The sequence below is a fragment of the Gossypium raimondii genome, unplaced genomic scaffold (genome assembly GCF_025698545.1).
Source record: "Gossypium raimondii isolate GPD5lz unplaced genomic scaffold, ASM2569854v1 Contig00289, whole genome shotgun sequence".
NCBI lineage: Eukaryota > Viridiplantae > Streptophyta > Magnoliopsida > Malvales > Malvaceae > Gossypium > Gossypium raimondii.
The window spans coordinates 1-22500 of record NW_026291389.1 but is presented as its reverse complement, the minus strand read 5'-3'; the positions used below and the strand labels follow the sequence as shown (position 1 = coordinate 22500).

General features: G+C 34.8%; 2 non-coding genes and 7 pseudogenes across 2 annotated transcripts; 7 read left to right on the top strand and 2 right to left on the bottom strand.

The window, feature by feature from the left end:
* Window positions 1–1600, top strand: part of LOC128038486 (ribulose bisphosphate carboxylase large chain-like) — a 1843-nt pseudogene extending 243 nt beyond the window's left edge.
* Window positions 1601–2144: 544 nt separating this feature from the next.
* LOC128038482 (acetyl-coenzyme A carboxylase carboxyl transferase subunit beta, chloroplastic-like) lies at window positions 2145–3806 on the top strand (annotated as a pseudogene).
* Window positions 3807–4554: 748 nt separating this feature from the next.
* LOC128038488 (photosystem I assembly protein Ycf4-like) lies at window positions 4555–5572 on the top strand (annotated as a pseudogene).
* A 772-nt stretch (window positions 5573–6344) lies between these two features.
* On the top strand, window positions 6345–7175 carry LOC128038481 (chloroplast envelope membrane protein-like; annotated as a pseudogene).
* A 232-nt stretch (window positions 7176–7407) lies between these two features.
* On the top strand, window positions 7408–8403 carry LOC128038480 (cytochrome f-like; annotated as a pseudogene).
* Window positions 8404–11644: 3241 nt separating this feature from the next.
* On the bottom strand, window positions 11645–11718 carry TRNAW-CCA (transfer RNA tryptophan (anticodon CCA)). The gene has a single exon. It is a non-coding gene; the product is annotated as a tRNA-Trp (tRNA).
* A 179-nt stretch (window positions 11719–11897) lies between these two features.
* TRNAP-UGG (transfer RNA proline (anticodon UGG)) lies at window positions 11898–11971 on the bottom strand. The gene has a single exon. It is a non-coding gene; the product is annotated as a tRNA-Pro (tRNA).
* Window positions 11972–17735: 5764 nt separating this feature from the next.
* Window positions 17736–19489, top strand: LOC128038489 (photosystem II CP47 reaction center protein-like; annotated as a pseudogene).
* A 1739-nt stretch (window positions 19490–21228) lies between these two features.
* Window positions 21229–21959, top strand: LOC128038490 (cytochrome b6-like; annotated as a pseudogene).
* The last annotated feature ends 541 nt before the right edge of the window (window positions 21960–22500 follow it).

Genomic DNA, 22500 nt, shown 5'->3' with positions numbered 1-22500 from the left:
ATTTATATCGAGTAGACCTTGTTGTTGCGAGAATTTTAATTCATGAGTTGTAGGAGGGACTTATGTCACCACAAACAGAGACTAAAGCAAGTGTTGATTCAAAGCTGGTGTTAAAGAGTATAAATTGACTTATTATACTCCTCAATATGAAGTCAAAGATACTGATATCTTGGCAGCCTTCCGAGTAACTCCTCAACCCGGAGTTCCGCCTGAGGAAGCAGGGCCGCGGTAGCTGCTGAATCTTCTACTGGTACATGGACAACTGTGTGGGACCGATGGGCTTACCAGCCTTGATCGTTACAAAGGGCGATGCTACCACATTGAGCCCGTTCCTGGAGAAGAAGATCAATATATATGTTATGTAGCTTACCCTTTAGACCTTTTTGAAGAAGGTTCTGTTACTAACATGTTTACTTCCATTGTGGGTAATGTATTTGGGTTCAAAGCCCTGCGCGCTCTACGTCTAGAGGATCTGCGAATCCTACTGCTTATGTTAAAACTTTCCAAGGCCCGCCTCATGGCATCCAGGTTGAAAGAGATAAATTGAACAAGTATGGTCGCCCCCTATTAGGATGTACTATTAAACCTAAATTGGGGTTATCCGCTAAGAACTACGGTAGAGCAGTTTATGAATGTCTACGTGCGGGCTTGATTTTACCAAAGATGATGAGAATGTGAACTCCCAACCATTTATGCGCTGGAGAGACTGTTTCTTATTTTGTGCCGAAGCAATTTATAAATCACAGGCTGAAACAGGTGAAATCAAAGGGCATTACTTGAATGCTACTGCAGGTACATGTGAAGAAATGATCAAAAGGGCCGTGTGCTAGAGAATTGGGAGTTCCTATCGTAATGCACGACTACTTAACAGGTGGGTTCACTGCAAATACTAGCTTGGCTCGTTATTGCCGAGATAATGGTCTACTTCTTCACATCCATCGCGCAATGCACGCAGTTATTGATAGACAGAAGAATCATGGTATGCACTTTCGTGTACTAGCTAAAGCTTTACGTATGTCTGGTGGAGATCATATTCACGCTGGTACAGTAGTAGGTAAACTTGAAGGAGAAAGGGACATAACTTTGGGCTTTGTTGATTTACTACGTGATGATTTTATTGAAAAGATCGAAGCTGTGGTATTTATTTCACTCAAGATTGGGTTTCATGCCAGGTGTTCTGCCCGTAGCTTGGGGGTATTCACGTTTGGCATATGCCTGCTTTGACCGAGATCTTTGGAGATGATTCCGTACTACAATTCGGTGGAGGAACTTTAGGACACCCTTGGGGAAATGCACCGGGTGCCGTAGCTAATCGAGTAGCTTTAGAAGCATGTGTACAAGCTCGTAATGAGGACGTGACCTTGCCCGCGAGGGTAATGAAATTATCCGCGAGGCTAGCAAATGGAGTCCTGAACTAGCTGCTGCTTGTGAAGTATGGAAGGCGATCAAATTTGAATTCGACGCAGTGGATAAATTAGATAAACCAGCTTGATAAATCAAATTTGAATTCGAAGCAATGGATACTTTGTAATCCAGTAATTACTGTCGGTTTGTTGAATTGCAATTAAACTCGGCCCAATCTTTTACTAAAAGGATTGAGCTGATTCTATTGTCTATATTTTGATAGATATATTTTATCTAGATATACAAGATTTTAAATACAAAAATAAAAGACTAAACACAACTCAAATTTTCTCCTGGGTCCATAATTAATCCTATGTATGGATCCTTAGGATTGGTGTATTCTTTTCATCCTATATACCACGGTTTCGATCATGGATCGAGCCAAGCATCACAACTTCTTCTACCCATCCTGTATGTTGTCCTTTTGGCTCCGTGTTGGAATAGAAACTTATTGTATTGTATTAGTAGACGAGATTTTACGAAAAAGGTTCTTGATAGGAGAAAAATTTCTTTTTTCCATTTTTTCAGTGCGGATTTTACACAACATGGGGAAATCACTATTTCTAATTGAAAATTGATATTTCTAATTCAAAAGAAAAAAGAGCTCTATCATATATAATGAACTGCTACTCCAGGTTCTCACAAAAGGGAATCGTTTCTTCAATATTCACTCATTGTTCGTTAATAACCCTAGTGATTGTATCTAGTATGCGTATTCTGATAGGAAATAAAATATTCAATTGATTTTTCATCGAATGACTATTCATCTACTGTACTTTCATGGAAATAGAGGCAAGAAAGCTCTATGGAAAAATCATGGTTCAATTTGATCTTGTCTAAGGGAGAATTAGAATACAGATGTGGGCTAAGTAAATCAATGGATAGCCACCTTGGTCCTGTTGAAAATACTACTGTAAACGAAGACCTGACTAGAAATGATACGGATAAAAACATTCATGATTGTAGTGACAGCTCTAGTTATTACAGTAAGGTTGATCATTTAGTTGACGTCAAAGACATTCGGAATTTCATTTCTGATGACACCTTTTTAATTAGGGATAGTAATCAGGACCGTTATTCCATATATTTTGATAGTGAAAATCAAATTTTGAGCTTAACAATGATCATTCTTTTTGAGTGAACTAGAAAGTTTTTTATAGTTATCATAATTCTAGTTATATGAATAATGGATCGAAAAATGATGAGTCCCACTATCATTTTAACTTGGATGATAATGATACTAACTATGGTTGGAATAATCACATTAATAGTTGTATTGACTCTTATCTTCGTTCTCAAATCTGTATTGATAGTTCCATTTTAAGTGGTAGTGACAATTCCAATGATAATTATATTTATAATTACATTTGCGGCGAAGGTGGAAATAGTAGTGAAGGCAAGAATTTCGATATAATAACTCGTGAAAATGGTAATGATTTAACTCTAAAAGAAAGTTCTAATGATCTCGATCTATACAAGGATTTGTGGGTTCAATGCGAATGCGAAAATTGTTATGGAGTAAATTATAAGAAATCGCTTAATTCAAAAATGAATATTTGTGAACAATGTGGATATCATTTGAAAATGAGGAGTTCAGATAGAATCGAACTTTCGATTGATCCAGGCACTTGGGGTCCTATGGATGAAGACATGATCTCTCTGGATCCCATTGAATTTCAGTCTGAAGAAGAGCTTTATAAAGATCGTATTGACTTTTATCAAAGAAAGACAGGATTAACTGAGGCTATTCAAACAGGCACGGGTCAACTAAACGGTATTCCTATAGCAATCGGGGTTATGGATTTTCAGTTTATGGGGGGGAGTATGGGATCCGTAGTAGGCGAGAAAATCACCCGTTTGATCGAATATGCTACCAATAATTTTTTACCTCTTATTCTAGTGTGTGCTTCCGGAGGAGCACGCATGCAAGAAGGAAGTTTGAGCTTGATGCAAATGGCTAAAATATCTTCCGCTTTATATGATTATCAATCAAATAAAAAGTTATTTTATGTATCAATTTACATCTCCTACTACTGGTGGAGTGACCGCGAGTTTTGGTATGTTGGGGGATATCATTATTGCTGAACCCAATGCCTATATTGCATTTGCGGGTAAAAGAGTAATTGAGCAAACATTGAATAAAACAATACCGGAAGGTTCACAGGCGGCTGAATATTTATTCCATAAGGGTTTATTCGATCCAATCGTACCACGTAATCCTTTAAAAGGTGTTCTGAGTGAGTTAGTTCAGCTCCACGGTTTTTTTCCGTTGAATCAAAATTCAATCAAGTAGAGTCTTAAGTGAAATTTTTTGATTTGTAGTGAAAAGGTAGTTAGTTAGTTTATCAGAATCAAAGTCAAAGCCCATTACGCGGGCTTTGACTTTGTGACAAAAAAAGGAATTGTCGAAAAACAAATTATGTGGATAATTATTATTATCATTATCCGATATTACTAATGAGTAAACCTCTAGCAACAAGATAAAAAGCGAATTTTTCCTTCTGTGAAATGAAAATTTGGAGAGACAAATAAAACGAATTTTATCTTCCTCTATTGCGTATGTATATATAATTTAAATAGAGAAAAAATAGAATAGAAATATAGAGTTTTGCATCTTTCTATATCTCCCGAAAATTCTATTTTTACTAATAATCCCTGTTCTTGGATCGGATTCTAACGAATCGAATCTTTCGACAATTTGTAATAAACTCTTTCTTTAGTAAATTCAAAAATTCAAATTAGAAGACAAGAACAATAGAATAATAAGAAAAGTAAGAATAAAGTAAGATAATAAAGAAAGTGGATTATCTTATCATATACACCTATTTTATTTGATTTAAAAGATGGGCAAGTCCTTTTATTTAATTCTACATTCCTTGCACTTATTAGATATCTATTAGATATATAGACTCGCTTAGATATACTTAGTATTTAGATATAATTAGTATAATATACCAATTATAATATAATCGTTATAAGATATATTTCTAACTAAACAATATAACAATAACAGGTACAAATATTAAATTGAGGTACCCATTTTATGACAACTTTCAGCAGTTTTCCTCTATTTTTGTGCCTTTAGTAGGCCTAGTATTTCCGGCAATTGCAATGGCTTTATCTTTGTATGTTCAAAAACTAAGATTTTTAGATTCGATGGGGCCAAGACCAAATCTTATCTATTTTTTTCAAGACTTAGATGTCATGGATACCTATTTAGTAGAATATTGTAGAACATCCGGCTTACCCGAACCGAACATAAATGAAAAGCCCTCTTATGCATACGTAAACATGGTATAGGGTTAAATGAATTATAGCAAGTGGATCGGTACCGAACGGATGTATGAAATTAAAGTCTATATATCTAGTAGATCCGTATAGGCGATCATATAAAGGATGATTTTAGATCGAAGCAATTTGATGAATTCCTTCTAAAAGTTCATATCAAAATAGTCCTAGTTGATGATAGTTACTTCGGAAACAAAAAAAGTAAAGTCGAATTTTTTTGGTTATTCTCTCAATTCGAATAAAATGCAACTGGATCTAGTATGTATGAGTTGGCGATCAGAATCTATATGGATAGAATTTATAGTGGATCTCGAAAACAAGCAATTTCTGCTGGGCCTTTATCCTTTTTTTGGTTCATTAGGTTTTTATTAGTTGGAACTTCTAGTTATCTTGGTAGGAATTTGATATCTTTATTTCCGTCTCAGCAAATAGTTTTTTTTCCACAAGGAATCGTGATGTCTTTCTATGGGATCGCAGGCCTCTTTATTAGTTCCTATTTGTGGTGCACAATTTTTGGAATGTAGGCAGTGGTTATGATCGATTCGATAGAAAAGAGGGAATAGTATGTATTTTTCGTTGGGGTTTTCCTGGAAAAAAAATCGTCGCATCTTTCTACGATTCCTTATGAAAGATATTCAGTCCATCAGAATAGAAGTTAAAGAGGGTATTTATGCTCGTCGTGTCCTTTATATGGAAATCAGAGGCCAGGGGCCGTTCCTTGACTCGTACTGATGAGAATTTGACTCCCGCGAAATTGAACAAAAGCTGCTGAATTGGCCTATTTTTGCGTGTACCGATTGAAGTCTTTGAAATGAATTGCAGAATAAAAGCTTTCGCCGGGAGGAAAAAGCTCAATCCAAGAATCCTCTTTTTTCTATAGCAGAACTAAACTGAAGTTTCTTCAGAATGCCCATTCAAACCAAAGCGGACGTATACGGAAGAGTCATAACATAAAAAAACAGTTTTTTTTGTCCACAAAAATAGTTTTTTATGCGTCTGTAAATGTAAAACCGCTCAACTTAATTCAGTAACAAAATAAGCAAGAAATCGAAATACTGGATTCATCTCATATATCAAAGTATTTCGAAATAAAGACTTTCGCTTTTTATTTGCAATATTTGGAGTTGATACGTGAGATACAGATAGATCATATCTTGTAAATTTTCTACTTTTCTTTTCTCAATCGGCCCTCCCTTTATCCTTTCTTTTGTGCTCCTTAAGAACTAAAGAACTAAACAAGTGGATTTCTTTCTTATAACATAATGATAAACGTAATGATACCTTTTCTGTCTTTTTTTGTCACTCATTTTTGATCAGCATAATATTTTTCCTAATTTTTTTTTTCAATTATTGCTGGACTCTAGACTCTATATAGTTTAGATAACCCGCGAAAATTTTCGACATATTTGATTGCGATCTTGATATAGACAGGGCGCTCCTTCGTCTCAAAATCTGAATAGAACAATCTTTATTATTTGAAGCGGTTCTTTCGGGCAGTTATCAAAAGAGGGCAATTGCTTCGAATTTGATCAATTGAGATATCTGGAAACAATAACAATATCAATATAATAATAATATATATATTTCATTCGAATTCAAAGTGGATTCTTATTTTCTATATTCTGTATTCTTTTTAGATTCAATTAGATTCAAGGGCTAAGCACTGAATCAAAAAAACAGAGAATAGATTCATGGGCCCCTACTTTATAATATAATGAAAGGCATGCTTGATAGAAAGATTAGATCACATAAAGTCAACGAATGAGGTGGGTTCATTAACAACTCACAGATGAAAAAATGGCAAAAAAGAAAGCATTCACTCCCCTTCTATATCTTGCATCTATAGTATTTTTGCCCTGGTGGATCTCTCTCATTTAATAAAAGTCTGAAATCTTGGATTACTAATTGGTGGGATACTAGGCAATCCGAAACTTTTTTGAATGATATTCAAGAAAAGAGTATTCTAGAACAATTCATAGAAGTAGAGGAACTCTTCCTGTTGGACGAAATGATAAAAGAATACCCGGAAACACATCTACAAAAGCTTCGTATAGAATCCAAAAGAAACGATCCAATTGATCAAGCTGCACAATGAGGATCATATCCATACGATTTTGCACTTCTCGACCAATCTAATCTGTTTCGTTATTCTAAGTGGTTATTCTATTTTGGGGAATGAAGAACTTCTTATTCTTAACTCTTGGGTTCAAGAATTCCTATATAATTTAAGCGACACAATAAAAGCTTTTTCTATTCTTTTATTAACAGATTTATGTATAGGATTTCATTCGCCCCACGGTTGGGAACTAATGATTGGCTCTATATACAAAGATTTTGGATTTGCTCATAATGATCAAATTATATCTGGTCTTGTTTCTACCTTTCCAGTCATTCTAGATACAATTTTTAAATATTGGATCTTTCGTTATTTAAATCGTGTATCTCCGTCACTTGTAGTTATTTATCATTCAATGAATGACTGAAAAATGATTCACGGATTCAATTATAATCTTTCTTACTTTCGAGATAAGCAAAGCATGCAAAGTCGTACTTACTTTACTCTTTCTACCCATCAGGAGAATACAATTTCTCCTCTGTTTCAGTCATTTTTTTTTCAGTTTTCAGTAAAAGTAAATAGCAGAATCGTGGCTAGGGAACTATACTAGTGACCTACCTAATTTTATTGTAGAAATTTTCGGGATCAATGATTGGACCATGCAAACTAGAAATACTTTTTCTTGGATAAAGGAGGAGATTACTCGATCCATTTCCGTATCGCTCATGATCTATATAATAACCGGGGCTTCCATTTCAAATGCATATCCCATTTTTGCGCAGCAGGGGTATGAAAATCCACGAGAAGCAATCATGTATTGTATGTGCCAATTGCCATTTAGCGAATAAACCCGTGGATATTGAGGTTCCACAAGTGGTACTTCCTGATACTGTATTTGAAGCGGTTGTTAGAATTCCTTATGATATGCAATTGAAACAAGTTCTTGCTAATGGTAAGAAAGGGGCTTTGAATGTGGGTGCTGTTCTTATTTTAGCAGAGGGGTTTGAGTTAGCCCTGCCTGATCATATTTCGCCCGAGATGAAAGAAAAGATAGACAATCTGTCTTTTCAGAACTACCGCCCCACTAAGAAAAATATTCTTGTGATAGGTCCTGTTCTTGGTAAAAAATATAGTGAAATCACTTTTCCTATTCTTTCCCCAGACCCTGCTAGTAATAAGGATGTTCATTTCTTAAAATATCCCATATACGTAGGCGACAACAGGAAGGGGCCAGATTTATCCTGACGGGAACAAAAGTAACAATACTGTTTATAATGCTACGGCAGCAGGTATAGTAAGCAAAATCATACGAAAAGAAAAAGGGGGTACGAAATAACCATAACGGATGCCTTGATGGACATCAAGTGGTTGATATTATCCCCAGGACCAGAACTTTTGTTTCAGAGGGTGAATCTATCAAACTCGATCAACCATTAACAATTAATCCTAATGTGGGTGGATTTGGTCAGGGGGATGCAGAAATAGTACTTCAAGACCCACTACGCGTCCAAGGTCTTTTGTTCTTCTTGGCATCTATTGTTTTTGCACAAATCTTTTTGGTTCTTAAAAAGAAACAGTTTGAGAAGGTTCAAGTGTCCGAAATGAATTTCTAGATCTGTGGATTTATCAACATCAAATTTGTAAAAAAGAACAAATTCTTCCTGGCAATTAGGTTAGGTATAATGAAAAAAAGGATGAAAAGTCTTTTGCTTGTTTCTATTCTTTCTAGGAATTGCTTTTACCGCATTCAAAACAAAATATGTATATTGTGAAGAAGACTATTTGTCTTTACCTCTTTTTTTCTTTTTCAATCTAAATTGACTAAATTGGGGGGGGTAATTATATTCCTATTGTCAGTGTCAGATTAAAATGTTACAGAATCGTTTTGTTTTCTAAATTCAATTTGAGTAGATACTAAACATAAGATAAGTAAGTGGAGAATAGAAAGGAAGGATAAATGAGGGGAACAAATAATTACAGGAGTATTCTTCGTCTTTTAGCCTTCGACACAAGAAAAGGTGTAAAATTCCTTTCTTGTGTCGAAATAATAACAATTACGGGACCCGTTCGTCAAAGATTTCTATTCTTAGTTTCGATTTTTCCTGATTTTTCAGAACCCTTTATTTTTCGATTTACTTATAATAGAATAAGTAATAAGGATAATATAATAAGTATAAAATAAGTCGAAATAAGTATAATATACTAAGTAATGGACAACCAAAAAAGAGAAGGAATCCTTACCGATTTTTTTGATAAAATAGAATCAAGGCGATAAACTTATAAAATAATTTCAAACTTTGATGAAATACTAAAATAAATCGAGTAAGGTTAGACTAGTCTAGAAAAGGTTTGATTGATATCTGGTCGACAGAAAAAAAAGAAATATTAAATATATATTGTGTCATCCAATTGAGTGATTCCTTTTTTTCTTCTAACCTTGAAAGTATCGATAGATACTATCGAAGAGCAGATGCTATGAATCAATTAATTGAAATTGAGTTCATTTTTCAAAAAATCATCGGAAAAGTGATCCATTTGTTGTCATTTATACGACCAAAATATAATGATCATGATCATTAAGAATTCAACGGGACCCTTCCTCGCGAATCAGACAAAGAAAGAGGAGGCGGGCCCCGTTGAGTTCTTACACTTTCATGCCTATAACTTAGTTCGTCCCATTATCCATTATTCCATATTACAGGGATGAACCCAATCCAGAATATGAACCATAAAAGAAAATACCTATTAAACCGATCACAGGAATACCAGTTACCGTACCTATTATCCAAAGAGGAATCCTTCCAGTAGTATCGGCCATTTATCCCGCTTCCCTCCGCATTTCATCAAGTGGTCATGCTAAAGACATAAACAGTCATAGATAATTATGAGATACAATCCTTCCGAATGGGATAAGATAATTCCTACTATTATTTAGTATTCTACTACTCTTTTTTTTCTTAATTGAAGAAATAATTGGAAAATAAAACAGCAAGTACAAAAATGAGTAATAACCCCCAGTAGAGACTGGTACGATTCAATTCAACATTTTGTTCGTTCGGGTTTGATTGTGTCATAGCTCTATAATTAATTCGAATTAGGTTTATCGTTGGATGAACTGCATTGCTGATATTGACCCCAAAAAAGAAACGGTAGGTACAGCTAGTCCGTGAACAGCCAACCATCGCACTGTAAAAATTGGATAGGTTCGATCTATGGTCATTGGGTCCTCCTAAAAAGATCTACTAAATTCATCGAGTTGTTCCAAAGAATCAAAACGGCCAGTTATTAATGGAATTCCTTGTCGGCTCTCTGTAAAATACTCGTTTGGACGAGGGCTTCCAAACACATCATAAGCTAAACCTGTGCTGACGAATAACCAACCCGCGATGAATAGGGAAGGTATAGTAATATTATGAATGACCCAGTATCGAATACTGGTAATAATATCAGCAAAAGAACGTTCTCCTGTGCTTCCAGACATGCCGAGCTCCACATATTCTTGTAGGGATCGATTCCGTAAAAGATGGATCAGTAAATGGAATTCACCAAAACTCAATCTTTGTGAGATCGTCAATATTGTACCAAAGGTATTTTTAGAGTATACCGAATCAGTATAGCTATCCTTCTTCTGACACAGCAACGCAATTTCAAACAGTATATCGACGTGAAGTGCTAGATAATTTCTTTCTTCTTCTTGCTTGTCGATGTATAACCAGGTATCATGCAATAGAAAATTCCTCAAATTCCTGGAGGTATTGGCTTGGGCCTAGAAACGGCGGATCAGGTAACCCGTGAATCCAACGAGTTGGTTTATAATAATTCATGAAGGAAATTATCATATTTCCGCAAGTCAATTAGATGCGAAATATAAAAATTGACTTTTTTCCGTAGTTGCACAAGAGGTTTTGTTTTTTGTTGGAAGCCCTGTTTTTTTTATTTTAAGGAATTGATTAGTCATCGAGTAACAAGTAAGAGTAGTCGATAGTATTAGATATAGATAAAAAAAAGAGCAAGGAATAAAAAAAATTCTACTAATCAATATTTGTGAGGTAGCCTTTCTTGTATTCTTGTATTAGATCCAAAGGTTTTTTCTTGACCTAACTACAAAGATGATGAATCGATTTCTTTTTCTTTTCTACTCTTGTCCTGCCGCTCTATTTTTGTGAATACCGTTTATAATGATTGATGAAGCAAAAAATTTCAATTGAACTTATTATTTCAATTGGTATTTTTGCTTATCCCCCTCTCGTTTAAAAATTGAAACTTAGGTAAGTGCTTTATAAACATATGTATAAAAAGAACATATTTCATTTAGCTCCTTCATGCCTACTATAACTAGTTATTTCGGTTTTTTACTAGCGGCTTTAACTATAACCTCAGCTTTATTTATTGGTCTGAGTAAGATACGACTTATTTGAAAATTAATTCAATGAACGAACAATTCATAAAAACAAAGCTTTCTGTCCTATTCCATATATTCTCTAGCTCCTTACCGTGTTAATTATCAATTATTAGGTATTGATATTCATGGGCAATAGAAATTAATATTTAGGGATAGATATTACCTTTCTTTTTCTCCTTTCAAATAAATTGAAATGATTGAAGTTTTTCTATTTGGAATCGTCTTAGGTCTAATTCCTATTACTTTGGCTGGATTATTCGTAACCGCATATTTACAATACAGACGTGGTGATCAGTTGGACCTTTGATTAATTAACATACCTTTTTGGATTAATTAACATACCTTTTTTGACTGACCCTTTAATTTTAAATTTTGAATTTCAATTTATTTAATAATTTGAATTTTATAATTTAATCCAAGGAGGTCAAATTCGAATTGTTGTTCAATTTTTTTTTTTCAGTTCGGTGTAATTTTCGACCTAACAAGAGCGGAATCACGCTCTGTAGGATTTGAACCTACGACATTGGGTTTTGGAGACCCACGTTCTACCGAACTGAACTAAGAGCGCTTTCTTATCATAATAAATAAGACTGTAAAAAAGAGGATTTACTTTATAACCCCAATACATCGCGCACAACTATACTATCATATATCATATATAATATGAGAAAATGATAGATTATGTATGCTTAATTTTAATCAATCTAAAACGACTCCCTCGTTACTGCTCAAAGGAGAAGTAATAGGTAGGGATGACAGGATTTGAACCTGTGACATTTTGTACCCAAAACAAACGCGCTACCAAGCTGCGCTACATCCCTTTCAATTGGCCTACAATGTCATTGTAGAGAATCCCTGTCTTGTTTTCCACACCCTTATTTCATCTATTGATATACAAAACGGATCTTTCCATTTCTTTTGGTCTCATATCATATAACAACCATATAATGAATAATAAATGAATATTTTTAGCGGGAATTCTCAGGCGGAAAGGGACCTATTTTGTTTTGCTGTTTTAAGAAAGGGAAAATCTTATCTATCGAATCATTGTACATTTTAATTTGAATTAGGAATTCCGGGTACAAATAGACAAATCCAAGTGGTCTTTAACCACACATACATGCGATTATATATGTATTACCATAATGTAATACGATAAAGAAGGAGGATTTTAAATGCGAGATCTAAAAACATATCTTTCCGTAGCACCGGTACTAAGTACTCTCTGGTTCGGTTCTTTAGCGGGTTTATTAATAGAGATCAATCGTTTCTTCCCGGATGCGTTAACATTCCCTTTTTTAATTCTAGTTATTGCTGCGGACGGGCGAAAAGATTAGATCGAGATACAATCAAATATCTGTGACTACTCTCGCCCCCTTTTTTAGTTTTTTTTCGAATTAGATAAGAATTAGATAAAATAAATAAGGAAGGTAGAACGAAAAAGTAGATTCAACCTCACCGAAACTCGGGTTCAAGCTCCAATTAAATTACTAGTAGAGCGAAAAGAGAAATGTGGCTGGAACAACAGTATCCTACAAGATACTTAAAGAAAATACCGTACGGTGGTTTGATTCTAAATAGAGTTCGAAATCGTTGTATTACTTATTCTTATTATTTACTATTACTCTAAATCTATATTGATTTACTATATTGATTGCAACAAAATCTTTCAAGATTTGGTTTTGAGTTAGCAACTTTTATTTCTTTTTTTTTCATTCCTTTCTTCTTCGCTTTTGATCGGAAAATAGAAAAGTTGGGTGAATTAAAAACTCAAAGGAGGTTCATGGCCAAGAGTAAAGATGTCCGAGTAACGATTATTTTGGAATGTACCAGTTGTGTTCGAAACGGCGTTAATAAGGAATCAACGGGTATTTCCAGGTATATTACTCAAAAAAATCGACACAATACGCCCAGTCGATTGGAATTGAAGAAATTCTGTCCCTATTGTTACAAACATACAATTCACGGGGAGATAAAGAAATAAATCGAATCAAGTGCTCGTATGTCACCACTTACCGAGAATATGAAAATATGACATTAGGTATATAATATATTAAGTATAAGTATAGAATTAGTTATATATAACGCATATTTTCTTTCTATATTATTAATATTATTTCTATATTATTAATATATTTTTATTTTTATTTATATATATTTAAATTATATATTTAAATGATAAATAATAATAAAATAAACAATAATAAATAAACAAACCAAATCCTATTTATTATATTAATTTATAATTTGAATTTTCAAAATAGGATTTTAGAAATAGAGATAGGATAGGATTCTTTTAGAAATAAGGAATAAAGAAATCATGGATAAATCCAAGCGACTCTTTCTTAAATCCAAGCGATCTTTTCAGGCGTTTGCCCCTCGATCCAATCGGGGATCGAATTGATTATAGAAACATGAGTTTAATTAGTCGATTTATTAGTGAACAAGGAAAATATTATCTAGGCGAGTAAATAGATTGACCTTAAAACAACAACGATTAATTACTATTGCTATAAAACAAGCTCGTATTTTATCTTCGTTACCCTTTCTTAATAATGAGAAACAGTTTGAAAGAAGCGAGTCGACCACTAGAACTACTGCTCTTAGAACCAGAAATAAATAGGCTTACCCCTTCAAAAGAATCGAATCCGGTTGGGGAAGAAAAAATATTTTTTATTGAGCGCCTTCGCTCATCTTGTTTTGATGACCTTATCAGAACCTTATCAGAATCAGAATTTTTTATCATATTAATTTCTACTCTACCTTCCCCGAGTTCATTCTCGAGGGAACCCCATTTCATTTAAAGCATTTCGTTGGATTCCTTCCGATCTCCTTATTTTCTAATCTCGTTGGAAATCATATAAAGACAATTCCTATTTGAGATAGCTATTTGTGCAAGTATTTTACGATTCAGAAGCAACTGTTTCTTGTACAGATTGTGTATTAATCTACTATAACTATAAGATACCCCACTCCGTGAATTACTGCATTTATTCGAGTGATCCACAAACGACGAAAATCCCTTTTTTTCCTATCTCTATCCCGATGAGCCGAAACCAAAGCTCTTATTCTTTGTTGAGTAATAGTTCGAGTAAGTCTTGAATGAGCCCCTCGAAAGCTTGATGCAAATAAACTAATTTTTTTTCGACGTCTACGAGCTATATATCCCCGTTTAATTCTGGTCATTGAATAAAAGAAATTTTGATGAATAACTAATTCTTTCTTTCAGTTATTCTTTTCTAGTCTATTAATAACAAAACGGATTCTTCCAATGTATAAAATAAAATTCCAATGGCTTTTGCTACTCTAACTGTCCTGACCACGATTTTTCCTTTTTTCTAGGCATTTCATTTCGCCTTGAAATAAGAAATTGTATTGATACTAGGTATCAAAAAAAGCATATTAACTAAAATAAAGGAGTAAATAGAAATGGATAAATAAATAGTGGGTTCCATCGTTTCTATGGTTACTTCTTAAACGGTGAGGTCCTCTCTATACACCGGAGCTCATTCCTTCATTTAATTGGTAACTTGTACAGTTCACACTCTTCGGCTCTACTCATAAATTTTCCAGTAATAGATCTTTCACAACGAGATCTATCTTATACAGTAACGGTATGTAAGGATGAGGATTAATTGGGCAGCTGACCCTGTTAGTCCGTTCTTTGCAAGAGTCGAAGCATAATCTTTTTGCTTTTAAATAGGATTTTCCCCGCTTAATGGATAAGCATTTGCTACCAATGGGGAATTTTTTCTCATCTTAAATTCCAAGATTGGATTTGCGCCAATGGAAACCATAAATTTCATACACAATAGAAGGATATGGTAGATCTATCTTTTTTAGATAGTGAACGGACGAACCCCATTCTATTCACTGGTATGGATCGTTGATACTGAAAAAGTTGTTTCTTTTTTCTCAGCCCATGATCTGAACAAGTCGCACATACACCCTAGTACATGTTCCTCGGCGCTGAGGACATCCCCCAAGAGCAGGGGATTTCGTGACATTTCTAATTGGCTGTCTTGCATTTCTAATAAGTTGTTTAATAGTTGGCATACTGAATCATATACATAATAGACTGGTTTAGATCGATCCTAACCAGATGATTCTGAATTACTTCTTTTTCTATTTAATAGATTAATAAAATATTAACCCCTTAGGCTTAAGTTAAGAAGGAAAGGAAGAAGAGGGATTAAATCAATCTTAATAAAATTGTGGATTGGTGTTAAATCGTTGCTATTGCTATTTGTTATTTAACTTATTTAACCGCTACAAGATCCACAATTCCATGAGCTTGGGCTTCTGTTGCTGACATAAAAACATCTCTTTCCATGTCTTCGGATACAACCCATAGGGGCTTGCCTGTTCTTTGTACATAAACCCTTGTGAGGCTTTCATGAAGTTTCAGTAGTTCTTCCGCTTCCAGGATAAATTCTCCTGTTTGTGCCTCATAAAAAGAACTAGCAGGTTGATGGATCATTACCCTGATGATATAACATAATAAAAGGTTCTTCTAACTCACATAATGAGGTGAGAAGAATAGCTAAAATAGCTAAAGAATAATAAGAAAAAAGATAGAATTGAACAACCGTACAGGCATTTTTGTGCATTGCATACGGCTTTCCAATGGAATTCTTTTTCTTTCATCGAAAAAGAAAAGAGAAAATATAGAGAGCGTCTATTAGACCCAGATCACTAAATAATCCAATTACCACCCTTCTTTTTTTTTTTTTTTTTCGAAAAGTTCAAAATACTATGATGGCTCCGTTGCTTTATATATTTATTTCGTCTGTAATTCAGCAATCCTAAAGTTTCTTTTTTTTTTTCAAAAGAAAGAAAAAATAGTCTTTTTTTTTTTCGTACTTTTTATTTTATAACATAAATATTGTTATAAATATTGTTAATAGCCTCTGTGTGAAAAGAAAAAGTTTGTGACGCTGAGATGGGCCCACGAAAGCTAAGATAAAATTGGAAATGCCCTTTCTCTCATACTACTCTTTCGATACATAATCTAATGTTTTGAAAAAAAAAAGAAATCAAAAAAATTTCATATCGAATTCGAAGTGCCATGCTATTATTACTTACTAATTCATATTTCATAGGGCGAAGGCATAGTCTTCTTTTTTCTTTCCATCAAATAAAAAAACTCATTGGCGCCGAGCGTGAGGGAATGCTAGACGTTTGGTAATTTCTCCTCCGGCCAGGAGAAAAGATCCCATTGAAGCAGCCAATCCCATGCATATTGTATGCACATCTGGTTGCACAAATTGCATAGTATCATAAATAGCTACCCGGTATTACCCATCCGCCAGGAGAGTTTATAAACAAATACAGATCTTTGGTATCATTCTCTATACTGAGATATACCATAAGACCAATAAGTTGATTCGAGATCTCGCTATCAACCTCTTGGCCTAAAAAAAGTAATCTTTCTCGATAAAGTCGGTTGATTAGGATAAAATTGTATCCCTTAGTAGCCGTACAGGCACCTTTTGATGCATACGGTTCAACAAAAATTGCGAAAAAAAAATCAATGTGTAGATTCCAGCCATCCTTCGTTTTTTCTAGTGTGCCTTTTCTAACTTCTAATTTCTAACGAAGGGGCTTTTTCTTACATTTTAAAAATAAAATGAAATTCAAAATGAAATTAAAGAAAGATAAGTTTTGGCCCGTTTTCCTATAATCTATAATATAGAAAAAATTCGCTAAACTTATCGCACAAACTTTTCATTGATCTATTTTTTTTCATTGGGATTCAATCCAAATCATGATGTCATTTTCTTGTTCCTGAATGGGTTTCATCAATTTTTTATTCAATTTTTTTAGGTTTATGCTCTACCTGAGTAAAGATCCGCCTGATTTTGATTTGCGCATATAGGACAAATGACCCAATACCACATCTTTTGCTATGATTTCATTTCCTTTTTTATTTTAATTTAATTCCTTTTTCTTTCATGTTTTCCGCCAAATATTCAACGTATTTCTCATATTATTCGATTGATTAATAGTTTGAAATCGTTCTTATTTCTATTTCGAATTTGTAAATAAAAAAGATTTATGATTATGATATAGGTGGTAATCATAAATGTATTACCAATTGGGTTTTTTCTAAACGGAGCCTGGATGCTTCATTTTTTCGGTCCAACCAAGCCAACCATAAATCAGTCTAATTGAAAATATTAATCTGGATACCCCCCCAAAAAAATGAAATGGATCTCTAATTGCACTTCATTACACTTCGCGCTACAAATTTTTGATAATTCAATCAATCTTTTTGGGGCGAAACAGAGGATATCTCGATCAAGGAGAGAACGGGGAATCCTATATGACCCAATATATTTGACAAGTCGCACTATACGTCAACCCAAACTGCATCTTCCTCTCCCGGATTTCGAAAAGGAACTTTTGGAACACCAATAGGCATTAAAGGAAAGAAAAAGAATTAAATACTATATTTCACTTTGATCTGGAAGCGTAATAATGGTCTTAATAATATTGGCCTCATATTTTATACATAGATAGAATAAGGCCATAAAATAAAGAAAGACAGAATGAATGAAAGAGAATTTTACCAATAGGTCCTTTGAATGACGAACAAATAGGGATGCGTTCATTCATAAAAAATAGGATCAACCCCCATTGCGTATTGATACTTATCGGGTATAGAATAGATCTGCTTCTCTTTTTTCTTCTGAGCCGAATTCTTCCCTTAATTACTAATGGAATAGAACAAATATTAATCCTTTCTCCGAAAGAATCCACCGAAAAGGGGAGGTATTCCAATGCAATAAAGTTACATAGTGTCTATTTTTCGTTGATAAAGGGGTATTTCCATGGGTTTGCCTTGGTATCGTGTTCATACTGTCGTATTGAATGATCCCGGTCGCTTGCTTTCTGTTCATATAATGCATACGGCTCTGGTTGCTGGTTGGGCCGGTTCAATGGCTCTATATGAATTAGCTGTTTTGATCCCTCCGATCCCGTTCTTGATCCAATGTGGAGACAAGGTATGTTCGTTATACCCTTCATGACTCGTTTAGGAATAACCAATTCATGGGGCGGTTGAGTATTACAGGGGGACTATAACAAATCCGGGTATTTGAGTTACGAAGGTGTGGCTGAGCACATATTGTGTTTTCTGGCTTGTGCTTCTTGGCAGCTATCTGGCATTGGGTATATTGGGATCTAGAAATTTTTGTGATGAGCGCACAGGAAAACCTTCTTTGATTTGCCCAAGATTTTTGGAATTCATTTATTTCTCTCAGGAGTGGCTTGCTTTGGCTTTGGCGCATTTCATGTAACAGGATTGTATGGTCCTGAATATGGGTGTCGGACCCTTATGGACTAACTGGCAAGGTCCAACCTGTAAATCCGGCGGGGCGTGAAGGTTTTGATCCTTTTGTTCCGGGAGGAATAGCCTCTCATCATATTGCAGCAGGGACATTGGGCATATTAGCGGGCTTATTCCATCTTAGTGTCCGCCCGCCCCAACGTTTATACAAAGGATTACGTATGGGAAATATTGAAACCGTCCTTTCCAGTAGTATAGCTGCTGTCTTTTTGCAGCTTTGTTGTTGCCGGAACTATGTGGTATGGTTCAGCAACTACCCCCATCGAATTATTTGGTCCTACTCGTTATCAATGGGATCAAGGATACTTCCAGCAAGAAATATATCGAAGGGTTAGTGCTGGGTTAGCCGAAAATCAAAGTTTATCAGAAGCTTGGTCTAAAATTCCTGAAAAATTAGCTTTTTATGATTACATTGGCAATAATCCGGCAAAAGGAGGATTATTCAGAGCGGGTTCAATGGACAACGGGGATGGAATAGCTGTTGGTGGTTAGGGCACCCTATCTTTAGAGATAAAGACGGGCGTGAACTTTTGTACGTCGTATGCCTACTTTTTTGAAACATTTCCGGTTGTTTTGGTAGACGGAGACGGAATTGTTAGAGCGGATGTCCCTTTAGAAGGGCAGAATCAAAGTATAGTGTCGAACAAGTAGGTGTAACTGTTGAGTTCTATGGCGGCGAACTCAATGGAGTGAGTTATAGTGATCCTGCTACTGTGAAAAAATATGCTAGACGTGCTCAATTGGGTGAAATTTTTGAATTAGATCGTGCTACTTTGAAATCCGATGGTGTTTTTCGTAGCAGTCCGAGGGGTTGGTTTACTTTTGGGCATGCTTCGTTTGCCTTGCTTTTCTTCTTCGGACACATTTGGCATGGTGCTAGAACCCTGTTCAGAGATGTTTTTGCCGGTATTGATCCAGATTTGATGCTCAAGGGAATTTGGAGCATTCCAAAACTTGAGATCCAACTACAAGAAGACAAGTAGTCTGATGCAAGATTGCTTTGTTATTTTCGCTTCTACTTATTTGTGATTTGCCATAGGCTGCTGGAAAATCTTGATTTAAATCGCTGCCTTTTCTTTGATTCTTGTTCTTTCTTTATTTTATTCGGGAGATGATTCCAAATAAACAGGTACGGAAGCTATAATTGTAAACCACGATCGAATTTATGGAAGCATTGGTTTATACATTCCTCTTAGTATCTACTCTAGGATAATTTTTTCGCTATCTTTTTCGAGAACCGCCTAAAATTCTAACTAAAAAATGAAATGATTTTTTCATTATTCAATTGAGTAATGAGCCTCCCAATATTGGGAGGCTCATTACTTCAATTAGTCCCCGTGTTCCTCGAATGGATCTCTTAATTGTTGAGAGGGTTGCCCAAAAGCAGTATATAAGGCGTACCCAGTAAAACTTACAAGTAAACCAGATATAGAGATGGCGACTAAGGTTGCTGTTTCCATTATTATATAATTTCAAGATCACAATGGGTCTATGATAAGATTGTTTATTTACAGCGGAATGATATACAAAGTCAACAGATCTCACTGAATACAAAATAAGATTTATGGCTACACAAACCGTTGAGGGTAGTTCTAGATCTGGTCCAAGACGAACTGTTGTAGGGGATTTTTTGAAACCATTGAATTCGAATATGGTAAGGTAGCCCTGGATGGGGAACGACCTTTGATGGGTGTCGCAATGGCTTTATTTGCGATATTCTTATCTATTATTTTGGAGATTTATAATTCTTCCGTTTTACTGGATGGAATTTCAATGAATTAGATTCACAAGAATCACGAAGCCTCGCTTTTCAATACAAAAAGTGAAACTTTTAGTTCTCGGATTTTTTTAGCCCCATTCTATTTCGGTAGTTCGACCGCGAAATTTATTTGTTTCTGTATTTCCGGAATATGAGTGTGTGACTTGTTATAATTGATCCTATTGATAGTACAGAAAATGGGTCTGTCATCTTGATCGAGATAGTTTTATCCCGTCGGATAGTCATTCTAGTATCTGGAGCACGGAATATATGAAATGGATCACAAAGTATTTGAACTATGATTCATACTTAATATTCAAACCTCGTGGCCGGACTCAAAAAAAAATTCAAAGAAAGAGTTATATTATTTATAAATCGAAAGATTTTTTATTCTTTCAAACTCTCATTTAGTTTATGCTTATTTTGATCAAAGGACAAACCTTTCTTTTCTTTGTATTTTTTTTTATTATATCTATTCTATTGATTGAATAAGTGATGATCCAATGGTTCTTACTCAAAGAATCTTTGGACTTAGTTTGAAGGTTTTATTGAATCATCGCGGTTCTGGTATGAATCTGAAGTTTCAATTGATTCATAGGGTCTTAACAAGAGAATTCCTATCAAAAAGAAAGAAAACAAGAATAAAGCCACATTTCATACAAAGAACAAATCAAAGCAAAGAAAAATAAATAAGTAGGTAAATAGAAGATTCAAGAGGCCTGTAACGATCAACATAAAGACGACTGCGCCGACTTGATTTTTTGGCATTATAATTACAACTACAAAAAAGAGCTTTCGGATTTTCACTCTTTTGTGTCTTCAGATAAAATTGAATGAAAAGATTAAGAAGTTTCAAACTTTCTATTCCATATCCGTTTCAGCTATTACTTGGTTGTTTTTGTTTGAGCTGTACGAGATGAAATTCTACATACGGTTCTCGGGGGTCCTCTTGGTTTACCTATCTCAATAAAGTCTATGATTGGTCTGAAGAGCGCCTCGAAATTCAGGCGATTGCAGATGATATAACTAGTAAATATGTTCCTCCTCATGTTAACATATTTTATTGTCTAGGAGGAATTACGCTTACTTGTTTTTTGGTACAAGTAGCTACAGGATTTGCTATGACTTTTTACTATCGTCCAACCGTTACTGAGGCTTTTGCTTCTGTTCAATACATAATGACTGAAGCTAACTTTGGTTGGTTAATCCGATCAGTTCATCGATGGTCGGCAAGTATGATGGTCTTAATGATGATCCTGCACGTATTTCGTGTCTATCTCACTGGTGGTTTTAAAAAACCTCGCGAATTAACTTGGGTTACAGGCGTGGTTCTGGGTGTGTTGACCGCATCTTTTGGCGTAACAGGTTATTCTCACCTCGGGACCAAGTTGGTTATTAAGCAGTCAAAATCGTAACAGGCGTTCCGGACGCTATTCCGGTAATAGGATCGCCTTTGGTAGAGTTATTACGGAAGTGCTAGTGGGTGGCTTCACTTGACCTGTTTTTATAGTTTACACACTTTGTATTACCCTTCTTACTGCTGTATTTATGTTAATGCATTTCCTAATGATACGTAAGCAAGGCATTTCGGGTCCTTTATAGAGAATATAGACCATAGCTATATTGTAACCAATAATTTATCTTATTACTTGGGGGAGGAACAATAGTATTTCATTGCTACAAATATGGATTATTGAAAAAATAAGACATGTATTTGGATATTTTCTTCAACTACAAATATTCTATTATTTATTTGATATGACATGAATAGTTGAAGGAATTCTCGAAGAGAAAATGGATTATGGGAGTGTGTGACTTGAACTATTGATTGGGCTGTAGAAATATGCCTTTATCTGCTACATTGGAATTCACAACCAAATGTGTCTTTGTTTCAACCACCGTAAGCCCCATACACAAAGGATAGGCTGGTTCGTTTGAAGAGAATCTTTTCTATGATCAGACCTGACGATGTTGTGTATAAATAGGGCCCGTAAGATCCAGTAGAATAAGTGATTTACATAATCCAAATTAGATTTTAGTTTTTTTTTTACTTTCTTATCATAGTATGAAATGCATTCATTTCTTCTGCATCGACCTGATTTAATTATACTATCGGAGTGAAACAAGGATCTAAAGAAGAGCAAAGGCTAGACTATATTAGTAACAAGTAAATGTATGTAAAAATCTCGATATATTTTTGGATAAAGGTGAATCGCAAGGCCTAAGACGACCTATAAAGC